General features: G+C 35.4%; 1 pseudogene; it reads left to right on the forward strand.

Annotated features, from left to right (window-relative positions):
• The first annotated feature begins 1,971 nt into the window (after positions 1-1,971).
• On the forward strand, positions 1,972-2,068 carry LOC130958530 (small nucleolar RNA R71; annotated as a pseudogene).
• The last annotated feature ends 9,191 nt before the right edge of the window (positions 2,069-11,259 follow it).

Raw genomic sequence — 11,259 nt, forward strand, 5'->3', positions numbered from 1 at the left:
TGCGTGTTAAATATGAATGGTATGATCCAAGTTTGCGACAAGGAACATGAAACCACAAGGACTACAATATTACTAAAGTCAATGTAAGAAGAAAATATAGGCACTACGATCCTTTTATTCTACCTCAAAATGAACGATGGGTGTACCGTTTGCCTTATCCGGGTTCATGTAAGTCTATTTGGGTGGTTGTGGTTAAGACTAAGCTAAGAGACTACATCAAGTCTGATGATAGGACAGAGGGTTAGGAACCTTATCAAATTAATTACCCAAATTCTTTGAAAATGGTGGTTGATACCGGTGAGCCGATCACTCTTAGGTTCACTGTTATGGATAATGACATCATTGTGTTTGGAGTGGATCCCGACGCACGACCACCAGAGGACTACGATCTTTAAGAAGAAGACGAGGTCGATGGCAACAAAGAAGAGGGAGACGAGATTAAAATCAGGAAACTATCTCGGAAGAGGAAGATTGTGAACCAGAAGAAGAAGATGGTGAATCTGAATAGGGTTAATGTAAATATAGTTCTATGATATGTATTTCTTTACCAAACTTTAAAAATAACGTAATATAATTAGCATTATTTCATATATTTCAGTTACCATCAGTTTGTATTTTTAATTTATATTTTTGATATTTCACATTAGGTTTAAAGCAATGTTTTAATTATTAATTATCAGGGTACATTATAGAGGGACGGAAAAAGATTATAAAAAAAAATAAAAAAGACTACCAACGGAATATACCGACGATAACAGCCCAGTTAATTTATTTTAAAAACATTCAAAAACATTTTCGTCGGCATTACCGTCAGATAAATCAGATGGTAAGATGGCACGAAGACGCATGATATGTCACCAACGTTACTGTCGGAAATTTTCTGACGGTAACGTACAACAGATTCTATTTTCTCACTAATAATATTTCACCGCTAAATCCGATGAAAATTACCGTCGGACATAAAAATCCAACGGTATTATATTACCGGCGAGATTTATACCGTCGGATAATCACCAACGCAAAATCCTATGGCATTCAACATTTTTCTTGTAGTGTAAATTACCAAGGAATTAGAATTTGATTATAAATGATTTGCTGTGAAAATATTTTTACACGAGTTAATGTAAGAAAACACAAACACTATTCTTTCTAAGAATCAAACATCTCTGAAGCCTTCAATATTCTCATTCATTGATTACTTCTTAATTCTCTAAGCCCTCTCCCATTCACATTCTACAATCATCTTAACTGTTAATATTTCTTCTTATCTGTTCTTTCTTTTCTTCAAGATTCATAATCCTCTTGTCAAGGATTGATTGATCTAATTAGAGATTCAATTAGACGTTTCTTGCCTCAATCTGTTAATTCTCGTAGGAACGATGTCCACTCACTGTGGCATTCCTTGAATGATTTAGTGCACTTGACAATATCCGAGCACATTGATTTTCGGCTCATCATTGGTAAGGAACATTGAAGTTCCTTTATCCTTGGTTTCTCCAACCAAAATTAGGGTGATTCCTCCAGCTAGGATTATAAGTTTTTGAAAACAAGTCATTCTCTGACATTGAGGAATGTCTCATTAAATTTACTTGCTCAGTGGATGAATGGACTTCCTTGCTTAATTCACACTCCTCACTCGGATGTGCCCCTCCACATAAATCACATGTAGCTTGTGTTACAATGGCTGAAACTTGCCTCTGTTGTAGTTATTTTATGATGAGTGAGGAGAGTTGTTGAGAGATAATTTTATTTTGTGCTAGAACTATATTCATGGTGTCTAATGCCATTACACTCCTTTTAGTGGTCATGTCAGATGAATGCATGAAGTTATTGGCCGCTACTATTTCAATCACCTCCAAGACTTCTTCGGGTGTCTTTCTGTGTAATGAACCTCTAGCGGATGAGTCGATCATGGTTCTTGAGACTTGAGAGACTCCATCATAAAAAGTTTGGATTTGGAGCCACTCAGAGAAGGCATGATGTGGGAATTTTCTGAGCATCTCCTTGTATCTTTCCCAAACTTTATAGAGTGATTCACCCTTCTTTTGGAAAAAAAAATTTTGTCATTCCTCAATCAAGCCAACTTATAGGGTGCAAAGTATTTAGTTAGAAATTTTTCAACTAAATTCTCCCATAATGTAATGCTACCCAGAGGTTGAGCTTGGAGCTACTACTTGGCTCTGTAAAAAAAAAAAACTGAAATAGCCGTAGCCGGATGGCTTCACGGCTAACTCTATTACTCTTTACTATGTCATAAAGCTGTAGAAAACTAGCTATGTGCAAGTTAGGATCCTCTTGCGGGCCACCACTAAATTGGTCTTGCTATACAAATTGGATTAGTGAAGGCTTTAGTTCAAAATTATTTGCTTGAACCGTGGGCCTTACTATGTTACTTCCACAACTATCAACGGTGGGTGTGGTGTAATTACCAAGGGTCCTTCTCACATTGTTGTTATCCTCTGTCATTCTTTCTACCTCTTCTCCCCTAGCCCTTGATTTCTTCCTGAATTTTGCAAGTGCCTTATCTATTTTAGGATTGAAAAGTATCCAATCTTCTCTCCCTTGCATGCACAAAAACAAAAGGAAATAAAATGCACTGTGTGGAATAGAGTAGAAAAACAAAGATGAAGAAAAGAAGAATAAACAGAATAATAAAACAAAGGTCTAATTTAGTGATTCAATCAGACGTATGTTTTCAATTTCAGTTAATCCTCGACAATGGCACCAAAAACTTGATGAGCGAAAAACTTAATATGGCCGAATACTGGCAAGTGCACCAAATCGCTCCAAGTAATACCACTATGAGTGGATATTGTTCCCATGAGGATTAAAGGACTGAGAAAGCAACTTCTAATTGAATCTTCTAATTAGATCAACCGAACCTTTGCAAGGGGAAGAATGTGAATCTTGAAATAATGAAAAAGAGTGTTTGGTGTGAATGAATGAATGCTTATGAAGTTAAAGAAATAAATAGTGAATAAGGATGTTAAAGGCTTCAGAGATGTTTAACTTTCAGAAAATGAAATTCTCATGTTTATTTACTTTGATTCATGCAAGATACTTTCACAACAAATAATATATAATCAAATTTTAATTCCTTGGCTATTTATTTTTTCTTTAACTTATTTAATCGCTAAGTCCTTAGTCAATTAATTCAAAAAAAGAGGTTAAACACATTTCTAATTTAACATTGCACAACTTTCAAAATACTATTCTTAGTCAAGTTGAAAAATTATGGGAAAGAGTTTCAAGCTAATTCCGATATTAAATTTTTTTAAGTAATAACATAATCCAAGACAAAATTAGAATATTTTCCAATACTTCTAACCATTAGAGATGAAGAACGAGATTCAATCTTGAAAACGTATCAATGCATAAATCAAAATAAAAGAAATAATCACATTACCAATCCATGAAAAATCAAACAAAATTCCTAACCCTTAACAAAGGAGGTTTAGTTACTCATGATAAAGAAAAAAGTTAAACTAATGAATGAGATGTTGGATGAATGATTATCTAGTGATGAGATATCTTCTATGAACCATCGTTCACTTATTTATATCTAAGTCCTCTCCTAGAATTTAAATTCAAAACCTAAATCTAATATTATCTTTTGGAAGGATAAGATAACTCAAACAATAATTCAAATCTAACTTAAAGCCAAATCTTATCTTCGGGATGAATTAGAGTTTTCTTAGCGAGGATCATGTTGAAAATTCACTTGAACTTGGGCACCAATTTTGAGTGCTGGGCGCCCATGTTGTGGTCTTCATTGGACACTTGGCACTAGCCTTGGAAGTTGGGTGCTAACCCTTGTAGCCTTGTCAAAGGCGTTAGGCACCCAAATGGGCGTTGGACTTCCTCCTAGGGAGCTGGACTTGGCTCCCTTGGGCGCTGGACTTCAGATCCTTGAAGTCAGGTGCCAGCTTCTTTTTCTTCTCCTAGGAGTTCACTTTGTGTTTCTTTGTTTGCTTCTCTTTTCCTGATTACTTTAAAAAAGCAATCTTGAAAACACAATAATTCTAAAACAACTATAACTATATGATTAGTTAAAAATAACTTCATTAAAAACATAAGAACTTTAAATTAAACCTAAGGAAACTACTAAAAAAAGATATATAAAAATCACTAAAGATGCATAGGCATCAGTGAGATTTGAGCTGCAGGGGAAAGACTCAAGAACTTAGATTTAGAGAGAAAGCTCTCTGCTAATTCTCAATGTGAGAAAAGTGCAGAAATGAAAAATGTGATTGATCTAACTTCTTCGGGTACATGTTGGTCTATTTATACATAGTTTCAAAGAGTAACTAACTAACTAATCATAAATCTGCTAACATAACTAATTCTAAAAAACTAACAAAGTTCTATACTATTTAACACATGCATGAACCCATGCAGTAAAGTGAGAAAGGCATGGGTGTTAAGTCACACCTTCCCTCAAGTCAGGCGCATGTATCTCAAGGAACCTGAACTTGCAATGACAAGATGCAATTAGCAGCTTCCTCTGCAGATTTCATGGGTAGCAGCTTAATCACATTTTCCTTTCCTTTTTCATGAACTATATGATAATATACTTCAATGTGTTATGTTCTCTCATGAGATATTGAATTGGCAGCAATGTATAATGCTGCTTGGCTGTCACAGTATATAATAATTGGCTTTGTAAGCGACAACTTGAGTTCAATCATGATAAATGTAATCCATTGAGCTTCACAAGTGGCTGCTGCAAAAGCTTTATACTCAGCCTCAGCTGAGGATCTTTTCACCACATTCTTCTTCTTGCTCTTCCATATGTTGTGGCTCGTTCCCACAAAAAATAATATCCAATTACTGATCTTTTGAAATATGGGCAAGCTTGCCAATCACTATCTGAATATCTTGCCAGCTCAAGATTAGACTTAGCTGAAAAGAATAATCCTTGTGATAAGGCAAATTTTAAGTATCACAAAACTCTTAATCTAGCTTCAAAGTGTTTATGAGTAGATACTCCAAGTACTGGATTAAGTTTCCTACGGCATAGCTAATTTTTGGCCTTGTGTTGGCCAAGTAAAGTAGCCTTCTTATCAGTCTTCTGTACTCAATTTTACTCCCAGTTTTGTTCATGTATCCTTTGACAATTGTATAGAATAATTCATTGAAATAGTGGACCCTTTTACTGCCAGCATGCCATGGTCTTCTACTAATTCAAGACAATACTTGAGTTGTTACATGGTGATACCCTCCCTACTTCTAGCTCACCAATATCTTTGATCTGAAAATGGTGGTGGCGATGATCTTTCTCTTCTTGAATCTCTTTCATGCAATTACCTGTTAGGACAAGATCGTCAACATAAACAAGTATATTAGGTTCGATTTAGCTTGCAGAGCTTGTCGGGCTTGAGTTGTTTTGTTTGTGGGAACAGTAAGGATCACAACCTTAGCCAATTCTTGATTTTATTATGTGAATTCTGAATTTTGAAGTATACTTGTGTAATAGGTGTGAACTAAGTATATATATATATTGGAATTGAATTGTGGATATTTGGAGGCTTAGTGGAGGATTGGTACTAAGGTCTTGGTGATTTTTGGAAGCTTGCAAGGTTGTGTGTGGCTTGAGTGGCTGCCTTGGACCAAACGTGGTGATCGGCCAAGATATGGATTAGGTTTTGCGTGTATAATATATAATGTCGTGTGAAAACTTAGGCTATAGAACCATAGGATAAGCTGGAATGGTTATGTTTATTGAATGTTAGTGATAATGATATGGTTTGAGCTTGTTTGGTGTTCACTTGATTTTGTTGGTATTGATATAATGAATGATGATGTGATGATGGTTGGAGAATATATGATCATGGCAATATATGTATATAGATTGATATGTTAGTTTGTGATTAAACTTGTAAAGATTGGGTTAAAATGAGATGTTATTGAATGATTGAGAATATTGGGTGTGGTGTGTTGTAAAATGAATGGAAGTTGTGGAGTTGAGTATTGGTATGCCTTGGTTGTCAAATATTTTGGTATGGAATGAGATTTTGGTAAAAAATAGGGGTTTGGTAAATTTTGGTAAAAACTGATTTTTGATGAACTTCGGTAGTCCATAACTTGATTCTCAAATTTTGGATGAAAATGAGATTTGTTTCAAACTAAAGAGGGTTTTATAAGCTTGAGAATGATATAAATTTTGCGGAAAACCAAATTCTGTAGAGGAAGTTTTGGACGCCAAAAATCTAGTGCGAAAAGCTGAAAAATTTTAAGGTGCAGCAGAATCAGGTTTTCTGGAGTGTGCCTATGCACACTGATGTGCACACGCACCTAGTGGTGCGGAATTTATAACCACAGACTAACCGGCAAGTGCACTGGGTCGTACCAAGTAATACCTCAGATGAGTGAGGGTCGATCCCACGAGGATTGATGGACTAAGCAACAATGGTTAAGTGATTTACTTAGTTAGACAAACAGAAAATGGTGTTTGAGAGTTCAATTGCATTAAAAAGTAATTCAAATAATTAATAAAGCAAGCAGTAAATTGATGTGAATAATATATGGAGAAAATAGTTAAGGTTTCAGAGATGTCTATCTTCTTGATTGACTTTTCTTGCCAACTATTTTAAGCAAGCAAGATTCCATTCATGGCAAACTATATGTGACTAAACTCTAATTCCTTAGACTTTTTTAGTTTCCTCTAACTCTCATCAACCGCCAATTCCTTGATCAATTAATTCCAATTAGAGGGTGAAGTTCAATTCTAGTTTAAATGCCACAGAAACCCTAATTACCCAAATATAATAGGATTATATGTCACGTATCCTGTTAAGTCCAGATAATTAGAAGTTTAGGAGAAATTGTTTTCAAGCTGTTGTTCAAGTAAAAAGCTTTTTCAAGTTATACAAGAACTCAATTAGAATAAAGGTCATACTTCCGTTCCACCCAAATTCATAAGATAAACGAAAACAATTCTTGAAATAAAAATCAGTACATGAATTAAAATAGAAAAATAATAGTATCAATCCATACAATAGATAGAGCTCCTAACCTTAACAGTGGAGGTTTAGTTGCTCATGTTTCAGATAGAAAATAAGGATTCTGAAAAATTATAAATTGCGGAATGAGGTCTAAGAGAAGAGAAGAACCCGAAGGGCTGATTCTTTTCCCTTTTATATATAATCTTAATTAATGTAAAATATATTTCCTAAATTAAATAATATTTTTTCCTAATTATAAATAAAATAAAAATTTAACCAAAATAAATTAATTGATTCTCGTAGCCTTTGGAACGCATTGGGGATCACTTCTTCATTAAAGTCCATGCTGAACTTGAGAATTCCCAAGTTCAGCATGGAGGAGGTAGTGGCTAAACTTGTGCTTTTTCTTGAGTCCACGCTAAACTTCGGAATTCTCAAGTTCAGCGTGGAGTGGTGCGCGTAACTTCCTTTGTTGCGTTGAGTTGACGCTGAACTTGAGAAAGCTCAAGTTCAGCGTGGAGAAGGCCGAGTGTGCTGGAGAATAAGTATGTACTATTATATATCATTGGAAAGATATGAAAGTTAGCTTTCTAATGCCACTAGAATCACATCAATTAGACCTATGTAGCTCAAGTTATTTCTATTTGAGTGCAAGGAGGTCGGGGTTGACAACATCATTCGCTTTCTTCCTTTTCTGCTACAAAACTCCGTCAAATCCATCCGAATACTACCTGAAATAAATAGAAATTGCAAGAAACTCAAAGTAGCATCCATAGTGGCTAAAAGATATTTAAATCTTGATTAAACTCAACAATTTAAATACAAATTCACTAGGAAAAGATAGAAAAGATGCTCACGCATCACCCAGCAAAAGCAAAAGTTTACTTGTGCGTACGCACGCCTTTGTACGCACTCACGCACCAGGATATGCTTTCTGCTGGTGGTGCTTGCATAAGTGAGACGCACGCACACCAAGGGGTTCTTGGTCGGTGTGCGTACGCACGCACTCATGCGCACGCACACGCTCTGCTTTTCATAAACTGTGCGCACGCACACCTGTGTGCATCCGCACACACTCTGTTTTTCCAGCATTTGTATTTTTATAATTCAAACATGATTTTGAACCTCTAAGCCTCTATTTTTACCCTTTAAACCCTAGATCTTATTAGTAAGCTTAGCAATTAGTTAAAGTTAGGAAATTGAGGTAACTTGGGGATGAAGCAAAGGGCAAACATAATGAATTATGTGGAAAATTATGTGAAAGCTAAATGAATATATGTTGCTATGGCTAAGATGAATTATTATATGATGAGTATGAATGGTTTGAATATTATGTGACTTATGAATTAATGATATCTGAGATACGAGTTTTCCTGGTTAACAGAACCGTGACTTGCCACCACATGTTCCAGGTTGAAACTCGATACTCTGTTGACCCTACGTCGTAAGGGTGACCGGGCATGTATAAATTACCAGTAATGGATATCCCCCATTAAGTGATATATAAATGAATGAATGATTGTATAAATGATTAATGAATGAGAAATCTATGCATAAACCCATGGGGATGTGCAACAAGGGATAGTCTAAGATTTTTGGATTTGTCGGGTTAGCTAGATAACCGACAGATGAGCCTCATCAGCCATAGGACAGGCATACATTATGTGCATTTGTTTGTTTTGTTTGCTATGCATTACTGGGGATTGCTTAACTGAATATATATCATGCTAACTGTTATATTTGCTACTTGAACTATCTGCTTCCTACTTGTGCGTGAAATTGTTTGGTTATTTGTCTCTGCTAAATCATTGGCGATGGAAGAGCGGAGGAAAGGTAGATCGATTTGGTGTAATGTTAGGTTTAAGATAAGTAAGATTAGAATTTTTTAGGCCACCTACCCCCTTTTATGGCTTCTGCTTAGGGTTTAAGTTTTATTACTGAATGTTGACGTTCTAGGATTGCCTCTGGCATTCCCAAGACCTTATATATTATATGCGTGGCACCTTTACCACACTGAGAACCTCTGGTTCTCACCCCATACTGTATTGTTGTTTTCAGATGCAGATCGAGAGGCTCCATGCTAGGCGTCTGGATTCCTGAAGCGGAGTAGTCCCTGGGTTATTTTGATTATCAGTTTGTATATATTTGTACTTATCTTTCTCTCCAAGAAACTTGATTATTTTGTCCCTCATAGAGGTTACAGAAGAGTTAGGGTCTTATGTCTGTATTTTAAGTATTTTGGGATACTTGTATATGTATATAAATATTTTCCGGCCGGCCTTGGCTTCGCAGGCTGAGTCAGGAGCTAGTTATGTCATATTCTTGGCTCTCTATTCACTCTTTCGCTTATTCGTACCTATAACCTTTAGGTTTCTTAGCATGCAAGTAATTCTGTTTTCTGAGCGTTGCGCTTTTTATTTTGCGATTTTGCTTTACCCATTTTTCAAGGCTCCTAGTATATTATATTTTTTCACAATTATATATAAATATTTTCTGATTAGAGGTCCGTAACACCACACTACCTCTGTTCTACGACTTAAGCGTAAAGCTCTGTGTAGTAGAGTATTACAGTGTCGAGGAGTCTTCAAGTATGTCTAGAGCCTCTAGAGAAAATGCTAGCAACATTGCTTAAGTTGAACCAAAAGCTATCTATTTTGCCTTATTGATGTGTTCACATCTTTAGTATTTTTCCTTCTTTATCTTAATCAATTTACTAAGAATTTCTGGGGATAATCAATGAATTTAAGGTTAGAATGGATATTACTTGAATTTCATTGATGACATGAAGTTTTAGAAGAAAAACAGAAAGAAACAGAACAAAAAGAAAGATAAAGAGCAAGAAACATAAAGTTCTCTGAGATAAACAAAGATAAACAGTATGCTTTCTGTGAAGGACAAAAAGCTTACTGGAAGGAGAAGATGAAGGGAATGCAACGTGAAGGCTTTCACGTACAACGTTGGAAGCATTTCACATGTCACACCTACGCTTACAACACGCGTACGCATAACCACCACCTCTCACATAGTACGCTGGTGATTTTATGTATAACGCAGCAGTCACGCGTACGCATGCAACACGCATACTCACAACAAGAGGATTTAGGAAAAGTCGTTGATTTTTGTGTAGTACGTGGAATTCACCATGTACAACACCAGGGCACCTCATAAGGCCAAAAACTTAAGGAAATTGGCTCACGTACAACGTAGCCTACTTCACGTTGTACGTGAGCCCACCAAATACAATCCAGGCCAAATTCTACATCACGTATAATGTGATACATACCACACACTACGTGGGCTTTGAAGCTTTTCCCAAGATCACAAACCATGACCATCCTTTCTCCAAATTTTCAACTTCTCAACCCTTTGAATAATCAATCACAAGCTCATTGATGAGGACAGTTATTGAAAATCACAAGCAATCAAGAAAGACATATTTTTGGTGAAAAATAATTAGGAAAAATATTTGATTTTGAATTTGATTTAGAAGTTTGAATTTTAATCTTCTGTCTTTTAAGGTTAGTATTTAATGTAAAGGAAGGCTCTCTTCCGATCTCTCTACTTTGGCACTTTGCAGTTTTATCTTTTTAAGAATTTCAAGGACGAACATGAGTTTTTAATTCTCCTCGATTAAGGTTAGGAGCTCTGTTAGTTTTATGGATTAATGCAATAACTTTTCAATTTCTAATTGATGCAATTGATTCCTCTTTAAGAAACGGTTTTTGTTCTTCATCTCAAAGGGTTTGAATATGCTGGGAAATAATTCTTCTCTGATTTGAATTTTTTTAATCTCTTGGGAAAGTGATTAACTGAATTAAGCTTGAAAATCGATTCTCATAATTCTCAAGTTTTGAAACTAGATTGATAAGTGACATAAAATCAGCTCGGTTAAATTCTTATGAATTGTGTGGTTTTATAAATCAGTGGAAGTTCTTCAACTCTTTTCTTGATTAAGTGATTAAGGGATTAACGTTTAATTAGGTTAAAGAGAAATTAAATCACCAAGGAATTGGGGTTTAATTACTAATAATTTGCCATAAAATAATCATTGCATGATTAAAATAGAAAGTGAAAAGTATTTATTCGGGCGACTAGCATCTCTGAAACCTTAACTTGCTTAATTATACATCAGTTTCATACTCACTGTTTGTTTTTGTTTTGCTTCGTTTAATTGTTGTTTATGCTCAAAAGCTTTCAAAACCCTAATTTGCTAGTCTGACTAGATTCATCGGTTGATTTTGCTTGCTTGACCATTAATTCTCGTGAGATCAACACTCATCTCACTGTAAGTTATTATTTGATACAACGCGGTGTA

This window comes from Arachis stenosperma, chromosome 10 (genome assembly GCF_014773155.1).
Source record: "Arachis stenosperma cultivar V10309 chromosome 10, arast.V10309.gnm1.PFL2, whole genome shotgun sequence".
NCBI lineage: Eukaryota > Viridiplantae > Streptophyta > Magnoliopsida > Fabales > Fabaceae > Arachis > Arachis stenosperma.